A 12,685-nucleotide genomic window follows, 5' to 3' on the forward strand; every position below is an offset into this window, starting at 1 on the left:
ACTAGTCATCTCCCTGACATTCTAGCATCCACTCCGGCTTGACTTTGGTTCCTGACTCCCTGACTTTGGCTTTGGACTTCTGGACTCCCTGACCTCGGCTTCTGGACCTCAGACCTGCGATACTTCTACAGTGATTCGGATTTGGCGCCTCGGACCCTCCTGCTTACTGGCTACAGACCTCGGACTGCCTCTGGACTTTGCCTGACCCGGCCCCAGCCGTGACAGATTGCTTCCACCGACAAACACCCACTCCACAGGATGGATGCTGAAGCAAGTGAAACCACAGAACTACTGGCTGCGCTCCAAGCCCAGGTACAGCAGCTAACACAGGCAGTAGTGCACTTGCAGCAACAACCTGCGGCCAGTGCTCCAGCCAAGTGCCCAGTTCCCCCACCTGACAGATTTGGGGGTGCCGTGGAAGAATTTCCTGCCTTCCTAGCACAGTGTCGGCTGTACTTTGAACTGAGAGCACGGGACTTCCTCAATGACAAAACCAAGGTGTGTTTCGTCATCAGTCTGTTAAAGGGGCAGGCGGCCAAATGGGCCACACCCTTACTGGTCGCGTCCTCTCCCCTACTGACTGATTACCAGGGGTTTGAGGCCCACCTGTCTGCTGCTTTCTCAAACCCAGTCCAAGCAGCCACAGCTAACCGGAAGATCAGGGCACTGAAACAAGGCAACTCCTCGGTGGCTCAATATGCCACTGAATTCAAGCTCCTGACCCAGGACTTGGCGTGGAATGAGGCTGCCCAGATGGACCAGTTTACTGAGGGGTTGGCAGAGGAGGTCCTGGATGAACTGGCCAGGGTGGAGCAGCCACCCACGCTCCAAGAACTTATCACCCTCTGCCTCCGCATCGATGGCCGCCTGGAAAGTCGCCGCCAAGCCAAGACCAGAGGGCGCCAGCTCCCTGCGCCGTGCTACCTGGCTCCTCGCCCGTCCCCAGCTAGTACCAGCACCAAGGACGAGCCTATGCAGCTTGGAGCTGCTCGACCCCGCCTGACCCCAGAGGAAAAGACCAGACGCCGCACGCAGAATCTGTGCCTCTACTGCAGCACGGCAGGCCACTATGCCTCTGGCTGCCCTGCTAAGCATCGGATACCTGGACCTTCGCTGCCACCGCCGCCAAAAGGGCAGCCCCAGGCGTAAGTGGACCCCCCAGCCTGGGGCGACTAGCTGGGTCCTCCGAACAGCGGGCTGATACCCCAGGGCCATTCCTGCTACCAGTCAAACTCCGTCTGCCTGACGAACGCTGGCTGTTCGTGTATGCCATGCTGGACTCGGGAGCGGCCCACTGTTTTATAGATGCCGCCTTTGTGAAGCAGCACCAGATCCCTGTGCAGACAAAAGGGATTCCGTCGCTGGTGGAGGCTATTGACGGGCGCCTCCTCCGTTCTGGCCCCGTCACCCAGGAGACCTGTCCCATCACCTTCCACGTCCAGCAGCACCAAGAACAGCTGCGGTTTGATGTCGCCCGCATGCCTCGCTTCCCGCTGATTCTAGGCCTTTCCTGGCTGAAGCTGCACAACCCCATCGTGGACTGGGCCCAGCAGGAACTACGCTTCCGAGACCCATGCCCCCATCTGACTCCTCCCACCACTCTAGCAGCTGGCATCCCGAGTGGTGGTCCTCAGCTCCCTCAGAAGTATGTGGACTTTGCTGATGTCTTTGAAGAGACAGGAGCTGATCAGCTTCCCCCTCACCGGCCCTACGACTGTGCCATTGATTTGGTACCTGGGGCACCACTCCCGGTGGGGCGTCTGTACCCAATGTCGGAGCCGGAGTTGGCAGCTCTGCGAGACTTCCTGGACAAGAACCTGAAACGCGGATTCATCCGACCCTCAACCTCTCCCCTATCTGCTCCAGTGCTCTTCGTGAAGAAGAAAAGTGGGGAGCTCCGGCTGTGCAATGACTACCGGGCCCTGAACAAGATCACCATCCGCGACCGGTACCCTCTACCACTGATCCCTGAACTCTTGGATCGCCTAAAGGGGGCCCAAATCTACACCAAGCTGGACCTCCGTGGAGCGTACAATTTGGTGCGCATACGGCCCGGAGACGAATGGAAGACCGCGTTTGGGACCCGATACGGGCAGTACGAGCACCTGGTAATGCCCTTCGGACTGACCAATGCCCCCGCTGTCTTCCAGAGGTTCATGAATGACATATTCCGGGACCTGCTCGACCGCTTCGCGATCATATACCTGGATGACATCCTAATTTACTCCCGCAATCCTGCCCAGCACGCCGAGCACGTCCGCCAGGTCCTGCAGCGCCTACGAGCCCATGGTCTCTACGCCAAGCTGGAGAAGTGCGACTTCGACCTGCGCTCCGTCGAGTTCCTTGGGCACATCGTGTCACCGCAGGGGATCCTCATGGACCCGAAAAAAGTAGAAGCGGTCCTGACCTGGCAGGCTCCTCAGAACCGCAAAGACCTGCAGCGGTTCCTCGGTTTTGCCAACTACTATCGGCAATTCATCCCGGCCTACGCATCCCTGACCACACCCCTGACTCAACTACTCCGCCCCAAAGAACCCTTCCACTGGTCCCCAGAGGCCGATAACGCCTTCTCCACCCTGAAGACTCGCTTTGCCACCGGGCCACTCCTGAGATACCCCGACCCCCAGCTTCCCTTTACGGTGGAAGCTGATGCCTCCAACGTGGCCCTGGGAGCAGTGCTGTCCCAGCGCGAGGAGCCGTCCCAGCCACTACAGCCCTGCGCCTATTACTCGCGGCAGCTCACTGCTGCAGAGAGGAACTATACCATCTGGGAGAGGGAGTTGCTCGCGATCAAGGCGGCGTTTGAGGTTTGGCGACATTACCTCGAAGGGGCTCGCCACCCTGTTCAAGTGCTCACCGATCACCGGAACTTGGAACACCTCCAGACCACCCGCCGTCTCAACCAGCGCCAGATCCGGTGGTCCCTATTCTTCTCTCGCTTCGACTTCCGGATCTCCTACATCCCCCATACCCAGAACCGGAAAGCAGACGCGCTCTCCCGGAAACCGGAATACGCCCCTGCCTCAACTGAGACTGCGCCCGCTGCTCCAATCCTGCCGCCCTCAGTATTTGCAGCCACCTCCACTTCACCAGCACTCGTGGAGGACATTCGGGCTAGCCAGGCCAATGATCCCTGGGTCCAGCAACACCTCCAGGCTCTCCAAGATGACCCAACAGGGGAGTTCACGACTCGAGGCGGCCTCTTGCTACACCGCGAACGCCTCTATGTGCCGCCCGGGCCCTTGCGGGCAGAAGTGCTACGCCTGACCCACGACTCGTTACCCGCCGGGCACTTTGGACAGCATAAGACCACCCACTTGCTGACAAGGGAATTCTGGTGGCCACGAGTTCGCGCTGATGTTGCCCGCTATGTCAGCTCCTGTGACGTCTGCCGACGGGCCAAAGACATCCCAGCCAAACCCTCAGGGTTGCTGCAGCCCTTGCCCACATCTGCAGGACCCTGGGATACCATCTCGATGGACTTCATCACGGAACTTCCACGCTCCAAGGGTCAGACTTGTATCTGGGTGGTCGTCGACCTATTTACCAAGATGGCCCACTTTGCTCCGTGCCCGAAACTCCCCACAGCTCAGGAGACGGCCCAGCTTTACCTGCAACACATCTTTCGTCTGCATGGACTCCCAGCCCATCTGATCTCCGATCGGGGCCCTCAGTTCTCCTCTCGGTTCTGGCAAGCCCTCCATTCCAGCCTGGGTACTCGAGTGCACCTGTCCTCGGCCTACCACCCACAGACAGATGGCCAGACAGAGCGCACCAATGCCACGCTAGAGCAATATCTCCGCTGTTACACCTGTTACCAGCAGGATGACTGGACCACTCTATTGCCCCTAGCGGAGTTTGCATACAACAACGCGGTCCATTCATCCACCCAAATGACCCCGTTTGCTGCAACCTACGGGTACCACCCTCGGTTCTTCCCAGCGATCCTACCACCCACGAATGTCCCCGCCGTCGATGCCTACCTGCAAGAACTCCGTGCCAGCCAAGACTTGCTCCGAGAGCAGCTACAGCAAGCCAAGGAGGCGTATAAACGGGCTGCGGACCGAAAGAGGCAAGAAGGCCCTCCAGTGCAGCCGGGGGATCAGGTGTGGCTCTCAACTCGCTACCTGCGCCGGCCTGGTCGGTCTCACAAGCTGGATGCACGGTTCATTGGACCCTACCCCGTCATTGAACAAATAAACCCCGTCGCCTTCAGGCTCCAGTTGCCACCCCACCTCCGCATTCACCCCGTGTTTCATCGCTCCCTCCTTGTTCCGGCTGCACCCCCTGACCCAGCTCGGACTCCTTCCCCACCGCCGCCACCACCAGTGTTGGTGGATGACGAGGAAGAATATGAGGTGCGCCAGATCCTGGACTCCCGGTACCATCGTGGAGGCCTCCAGTACCTGGTGGACTGGGAGGGATACGGCCCAGAAGACCGGTCTTGGGAGCCCGAGGACAATCTTCATGCCCCGGACTTGGTGCACCAGTTCCACAACGACCACCCCGACCTTCCAGGTCCCTCGACGGCGGGGGGCCCTGGGGGGGGGGATAGTGTCATGGGTGCTGGGGACCCTTCAGAGGAAGTTGAGTCTGATGAGGAAACTGTGCCCCTGCCACCTGCACCAGTGCCCCTGCCTCCTGCTGGAGAAGATCCCAGCCCCCCTGCCTCGCCCTCTCGGGTGGCTCGTGTGCGTGACCGCCTCCGGCAGGACCTCAGGGATCGGAGGAGGGCGGCACGCTCACAAGCAAGACGCTCCCTGAGCCCTGAGTTCTGAGAGGATTCTGGCCCTTCTAAGAGCAAGGATGCTTGAGTGGTAACAGGATCCTGGCTGCCTCCCTGAGCCAGCAATTAGCCCAAACGGGCAACAGCCAGCAGAGGGCTATATAGCTGTGGGCTTTGGGAGGAAGCTTTGTGGAAGCAACTAGTCATCTCCCTGACATTCTAGCATCCACTCCGGCTTGACTTTGGTTCCTGACTCCCTGACTTTGGCTTTGGACTTCTGGACTCCCTGACCTCGGCTTCTGGACCTCAGACCTGCGATACTTCTACAGTGATTCGGATTTGGCGCCTCGGACCCTCCTGCTTACTGGCTACAGACCTCGGACTGCCTCTGGACTTTGCCTGACCCGGCCCCAGCCGTGACATTAACTAATAAATTTAAAACAATCATATCTTTAATTCTGAACCTGAACAACATTGTGCCAATTGAAAAATCCATGCAATGGGGTCAGATAGAAACATAGAGTTGGAAGGGACCTCCAGGGTCATCTAGTCCAGTAGTCCCCAACTTTTTTGGTACCAAGGATCGGTTTTGTGGAAGACAATTTTTCCACGGACCAGGGGGAGGGGCGCAATGGTTTCGGGATGATACAGTTGTGCACTTTATTTTGGTGTGGTGGATAAGTGTGCAGACTCTTATCTGGGAGAACCGGGTTTGATTTCCAACTCCTTCACTTGCAGCTGCAGGAATGGCCTTGGGTCAGCCATAGATCTCGCAAGTGTTATCCTTGAAAGGGCAGCTTCTGGGGAGAGCTCTCTCAGTCCCACCCACCTCACAGGGTGTCTGTTGTGTGAGAAGATGATAAAGGAGATTGTGAGCCACTCTGAGATTTGGAGTGGAGGGCAGGATATAAATCCAATGTCTTATTATTATTATTCTTACCACACTGTAATATATAATGAAATAATTATACAACTCACGGCCCAGTTGCTAACAGACCATGGACCGGTATGGGTCCATGGACCAGGGATTGGGGGCCCCTGATCTAGCCCAAGCCCCTGCACAATGATGGAAATTCACAAATACCTCCCCTCAAAGTTCACAGAATCAGCATTGCTGTCAGATGTCCATCTAACCTCTGTTTAAAAAGGAGAGCCCACCACCTCCCGAGGAAGCCTGTTCCACCAAGAAACCATTTTAACAAGGTACTAATAAGGGCCCTTTCCTTACAAAACTCAGGGGGGGCATTTGCAGAAAAATCACAATAATAATAATAATAATAATAATAATAATAATAATAATAATAATAATAATAATAATAATAATAATAATAATAATAATAATAATAAAGAATTATGAGGTTTACAAGAAATCTCAAGATGGAACAACCACTGTCTATGCAAGTGTAGCCAGTAGCCGGTGTGAGTGCTGATGGTGGTGAATCAAGAGCACAGTGCAAAACCAGAGCAAGATGGAGAAGGAGAGAATGCAGATAGTGGTGGGATGTGCTACAAACCAGAAAAACTGTCAAGCATACAAGGTGGTAGCAGCAGACAGAAAAAGGAAGCAGCAGTGCTGCTTTTTCCTTTTTTCCTTTAGGCGATCAACACACATATGAACATATAAAGCTGCCTTATACTTAATCAGACCCTCGATCCTTCAAAGTCATTATTGTCTACTCAGACTGGCAGTGGCTCTCCAGGATCTCAAGCTGAGGTTTTTCACACCTATCTGCCTGGACCCTTTTTAGTTGGAGATGCCAGGGATTGAACCTGGGACCTTCTGCTTACCAAGCAGATGCTCTACCACTGAGCCACCATCCCTCTCCCGCCAGAGAGAGAAAGGAGACAGACAAGGATCAGCCAAGCAGGAGGTGGAGGCATTGCTCCTTCTTTCTCCTTTCCTGAGCTCCTGTCACCGCACAAGAGAGAAGGCTGGTAGAGGCAGTGGAGTTAGCCAGGAAACAGAAGGTATTGCCTTGCTGCCCCCGTATATGCAGGGGTGGAATTCTAGCAGGAGCTCCTTTGCATATTAGGCCACACCCCCTGATGTAGTCACTCCTCCAAGAGCTTACAAAAAAAAGCCTTGTAAGCTCTTGGAGGATTGGCTACATCTGGGGGGGTGTGCCTAATATGCAAAGGAGCTCCTGCTAGAATTCCACCCCTGCATATATGTAAGGGTACTCTCTCCTCAGACTTCCCCTGCCAGCTTGCAGCCTAATCAGGAAGCTGGAGCAGGAAATCACTAACTGACCCCGCCTACTAATGTGCCACTACATCTGGTAATATCTGCCCCTCGCCCTCACTTAGTTTCACCTGAGGGTGACATTATTGGGATGTGTTTCATCAGTATACCGAGTGGCAAGGCTATGACTAAGGAAGTGTGTAGGTTCATTAGTTAAACAACATTATTACTGCAAGGCGCAAACTCAGCGTAGCTAAAAGACAGGTTCTAGGTGCAGCTAAACAAAATGAAGAAGAGAAAAGTTACTAGCTAGTTACTTAAATTCCTTGGAGCATCTGGTCTTTGCCAGTTATAGAATCATAGAGTTGGAAGGTACCTCCAGGGTCATTTAGTCCAACCCCCTGCACAATGCAGGAAACTCACAAATACTGCCCCTTAAATTCACAGGATCCTCATTGCTTTCAGATGGTCATCTAGCCTCTGTTTAAAAACCTCCAAGGAAGGAGAGCCCACCACCTCCTAAGGAAGTCTGTTCTATAGAGGAACCACTCTAACGATCAGAAAGTTCTTCCTAATGTCGAGCCGGAAACTCTTCTGATTTAATTTCAACCCATTGGTTCTGATCCTACCTTCTGTGGCAACAGAAAACAATTCCACACCATCCTCTATATGATAGCCCTTCAAGTACTTGAAGATGTGGTACCCCTCATATCAGGGGGCACCTGCAAGCATCCTTCATTCCCCTCTTTCATTCCTCATTGCCGTGCATGCATGAGCGACCATGCTTCTCAACAACTACCACAACTTCAAACAAAGGGACAGCTTCCCCTTTTAGACACTTCCCCCAAGTGGTCTCTGAGGGCCTTAGTCAACCTGGGTGCCAGGTCCTGGAGCTGAAGCCCATCAGAAATGGGACCCTCCAATCAAGAGCTATTAACCCTTTAGGTTGCAAATGATTCTATCTACCCGGAAAATTGCATCTTTCCCATACTCTGCCTGTCTCAGGGATGCCAATAAACCTTTCCATCACCATAAATGACAAAGCCTATCTTGCCCATCTGCCCCTCACTCACAATCCCACTTTTCTCCCAGATGATGGCAGGTCAACACAACCGGCACAAAACATAATTCTTTTTAAAAAAAAGAAAAGAAAAATTGAAACAGCCACCAGGAAACAAGCTTAAAAAGAGAGCTGTAGACCTTCTAATTTTCTCTGGAAGGCTGTTCCACAAAACCAGATCAGCCACTGAAAAAGCCCACCAGAGGGAAGTATCAGAATGTGTCTTTGCAGGGGTCAGAACAATAAAGGTGCTGCTGTGCCGAGCAAACCTGCAGCACAGGGTCCAACTGAAGAGAAGAAATATCTGTAAGGGCACCAGGTCATAAGGAGTGTAGGGCTGCTGAGGTTAACTAGCAAAAAGTGAACAAAATTGAAACGAAACTGAAAAGACAGAGACAGTGCTGGTTGGGAAGGCAGAGATCTTGAAGGACACTGTGCTCACCACTTTCGGAGTCCAGCTGACTCATGCATACTCAGCGAAGAGCCTTGGGGTTATATTGGACTCAGCTTTATTACTGGAGAAGCAAGTTAATGCATTGGCTAAAAAGGCTTTCTTCCAACTCAGCCTAGCCCGAAAGAGGGCCCCTGATATTGACACAGCTGATCTGGTCACCAGGACCCACTCCACAGCCACATTAAGATCAGGCTACTGCAAAGCTCTGTACACTGGTCTCTTCTCAAAATCCATTTGAAAAGTCCAGTAGTTGCAAAATGTCACAACTCTGCTATTACCAGGTGCTAAATGGAGCATTCATATTACACCCATCCTGCAGCCACTTTCCTGGCTGCCCATCAGTTACTGGGCTCAATTTAAGGTCTCAGCTATCGCACACAAAGCCCTTTGTGGCCTTAAACCCTCATACCTGCAAGACTGCCCCCTCCATGCTCTGCCATGCCAGCTTCACTCATCAGAGTAGTGTCTTCCGCAGGTGCAAGGCTGGTCCTACAGTGTTTGGCACCCTAGGCAAGGCTAACTTCTGGTACAACCCCCTGCACTGATAACATCACCAAGTCACATAAGGGTTCCCAATTTGGCACCCTCAGAAGGCCAGCGCCCTAGACAATCACCTAGTTTGCTTAGTGGCAGGGGTAGCCCTGTGCAGGTGCCATCCTTAGAACCTGGCTGTATACAATGGATCTTTTGGTATGTTTGGGATGGTAGTTGGAGGCATACAGGTATGTTTGTCGGTCAATAAGTTTCCGGTATAAGGTAGTGTCTATGCATCCATTGTGTATTTTTACAGTGGTGTCCAGAAAATGTATTTATTGCATAGACTGGTTCATTGTCAGGTTGATGGTAGGGTGAAAGTCATTGAATGCTTGATGGAATGCATCCAGGACTTCTTTACCATGTGTCCAGATCATAAAAATGTCATCAATGTAACGCAGGTATAAGGTAGGTATGAGTGGGTGGGAGTATAGGAAGTATCGCTCCAAGTCAGTTATAAAGATGTTAGCATATTGTGGGGCCATGCGGGTGTCCATGGCTGTACCATTGATCTGTAGGAAAAGTTCATTGCCAAATCTGAAGTAGTTATGGGCAAGAACAAAATTGCAGTTTGAAGAAGAAGAAGAAGATATTGGATTTATATCCCGCCCTCCACTCCGAAGAGTCTCAGAGTGGCTCACAATCTCCTTTACCTTCCTCCCCCACAACAGACACCCTGTGAGGTGGGTGGGGCTGGAGAGGGCTCTCACAGCAGCTGCCCTTTCAAGGACAACCTCTGCCAGAGCTATGGCTGACCCAAGGCCATTCCAGCAGGTGCAAGTGGAGGAGTGGGGAATCAAACCCGGTTCTCCCAGATAAGAGTCCGCACACTTAACCACTACACCAAACCGGCTCTCCACACCAAACCGGCTCTCCGGTGGCAAAGTCAGTTGTGTTTTTATCAGAGATTATATTACTTACAGTTTGTAATCCATTTTGGTGTGGGAGGTGTTAGTGAGTTTAGGGGGAGGTGTCTGTGAGTTTCCTGCATTGTGCAGGGGTTGGACTAGATGACCCTAGAGGTCCCTTCCAATTCTATGATTCTATTCTATGATTCTATGTTGGTATACAAAGATTCCACACCCATGGTGGCTAAAATAGTATTCTCTGAAAGGTTGTTCAAAGATTGTATTTTCATCAGAAAATCTGTAGTATCAGAAACATAACTGAGGGTTCTGTTGGGATAGGGTCTTAGAATAGAGTCCATATATCCAGAATGCTTTTCTACACAGGCAATAGAGTTGTGAATAAATGATTCACAAAGTTACTTAGAAAAATTATTAGCGACTGTGATCTTTACTACTGTGTATAGCTCATTGAAACTATGATCTTATTATGGAAATTTTGAAATATTTAATGTGTCATGTTAATACTTATGCTTTGCTTCAGTTCTGTTTTTAGACTTCTGGTTATGCAACCCTAATCCTATTGCATTATGGAATGCTCCATCCAGGACTTTTTTTTGTAGCAGGAACGCCTTTCTTTAAATATTAGGCCACCCACCCCTGATGTAGCCAATCCTCCTGGAGCTTATAGTGAGTCCTGTAAACTCTTGAAGGATTGGCTACATCAGGGGGGCGTGGTCTAGTGTGCAAAAGAGTTCTTGCTACAAAAAAAGCCTGGTTCCATCCATCAATTGCATTGACATATTGTGTGTAAACCACCTTGAGTCCAAGTGAGAGAGGCAGACAATAAATAATGTAAATAAAATAAAATTGGAATCAGAAATCTGTAGGCAACCAACGCAAAGATCGCAAAATAGATTTAATATGGTCATGCTGCCAACCCTGATAACAGATGGGCTGTTTGCACTCCTACATTTTCTGAATAGCCTAGAAGAAGAAGAAGTGCAGATTTATACCCCGCCCTTCTCCCTGAATCAGAGACTCAGAGCGGCTCACAATCTCCTATGTCTTCTCCCCCCACAACAGACATCCTGTGAGGTGGGTGGGGCTGAGAGGGCTCTCACAGCAGCTGCCCTTTCAAGGACAAGTCCTGCGATAGCTATGGCTAACCCAAGGCCATTCTAGCAGGTGCAAGTAGAGGAATGGGGAATCAAACCCGGTTCTCCCAGATAAGAGTCCATTCACTTAACCACTACACAAAACAGAGCTTGCTACAGTAGTCAAGCCTTGAGGCTACTGCTGCATGGATCAGCATAGCCAAATTGGCAGTCTCCATATTGGGGGAATAATTATGGGCAGGGTTGGCCCTAGAGTGCCTGGCACCTCAAGCAAGGCTAACTTCTGGCACCCTACCTGCACAGATAACATCACCGAGTCACATGGGAGGTGCCCAATCTGGCGCCCCCAGAAGGCCGGCACCCTAGGCAATCACCTAGTTTGCTTAGTGGGAGGGCTGGCCCTGATAATGGGCCAAGTGCAGGTGGTAAGATGCATTTTTGGCCACTGAAGACATTTGTTTCTCAAATAACGGAGTTGGATCCAACAGGATTCCGAAGCTCTTCACAGATCTACCAAGGAAAGCTGGAACCCATTTAACAAGAGGAGAAAGATACCCTCCAAAGCAGATGAACATATGAACATATGAAGCTGCCTTATACTGAATCAGACCTTTGGTCCATCAAAGTCAGTATTGTCTTCTCAGACTGGCAACGGCTCTCCAGGGTCTCAAGCTGAGGTTTTTCACACCTATTTGCCTGGACCCTTTTTTGGAGATGCCAGGGATTGAACCTGGGACCTTCTGCTTCCCAAGCAGATGCTCTACCACTAAGCCACCGTCCCTCCCTTTCTGACCAAGCATCCCCTACATCTTGTCAGGATTTTATTTGAGAGGCTATTGATACTAGTCTCAAAAATGAAAGAACAACTTAAAACAACCAAGGTTTATAGTGGAATCTTAAACACAGTTATACCCTTCCAAGTGTTGGGATATGGCAAGATATAGATTTCAGTCATTATAGGGTTAACTTGATTCTAGCACAGACCTGACCAAGAAGCACAACCTGACTCAAAGCCAATCCTGTGTGTTAACTGGTGTGTTTGATAAACTGTTTGGGTGGTTTTAACTTATCAGTGATTTGGGTTGGCTAATGAATTCAGTTTCTTCCTGTCAAGGTTGTATAAAAGAGATTAACTGCCTATTAGCCTCACCCACTCTACTTGGCTACCTATCTGCCTGTACTCTGATGCTTGTTGTGGCCGCTGCCCTCGTTTTATACATTAGCCTATTTGTAGAGTAAATATGTAGTTTTTATCACCTTTGCTATCTTATTAAGAACCATCCCCTTCCTAATAGACTTAGATAAAGAGCTTCATTTTAAACATTGCCTCCATGCCTTATTTATCCAACACTAAGTTCATTGAAGTCAATGGACCTAAAAGGGCACAACTATTTAGGGACTGCACTGTCAATCACAGGCATGGATTCAAAAGACCACACAGTGAAGTATATGCATTCAATGTAGCTTCAGATATAGCTCCCTTCCCCTTTTATAGAAGCAGTTCAATAAAGCCCTAAAATGGGAGGGGACCTCTTCAAATACCAGCCGAAAACATTGCTCTGTACTGACATCTGCCCAAGACTGTAGGCCAAAAACCACAATCATGAAGATTACTACTACCGGAACTTCTAGTTGTGGAACAACATTATCTCCCCTATGACATTTCATATTGCTGAATTGCACTGAGAGAGATACAATACTACAATTCACAACTGTTATTTATTTAGTTGTTGTTGTTTTTTAAATCAACATAGCAAATTGCACAT

At 50.6% G+C, this 12,685-nt stretch overlaps 1 protein-coding gene across 8 annotated transcripts in view; it reads right to left on the reverse strand.

The window, feature by feature from the left end:
* Nucleotides 1–12,685, reverse strand: part of EVL (Enah/Vasp-like) — a 240,395-nt gene that overhangs the window by 49,316 nt on the left and 178,394 nt on the right. The gene's annotated exons all lie outside the window — the stretch shown is intronic.

This window comes from Heteronotia binoei, chromosome 21 (genome assembly GCF_032191835.1).
Source record: "Heteronotia binoei isolate CCM8104 ecotype False Entrance Well chromosome 21, APGP_CSIRO_Hbin_v1, whole genome shotgun sequence".
Lineage (NCBI taxonomy): Eukaryota > Metazoa > Chordata > Lepidosauria > Squamata > Gekkonidae > Heteronotia > Heteronotia binoei.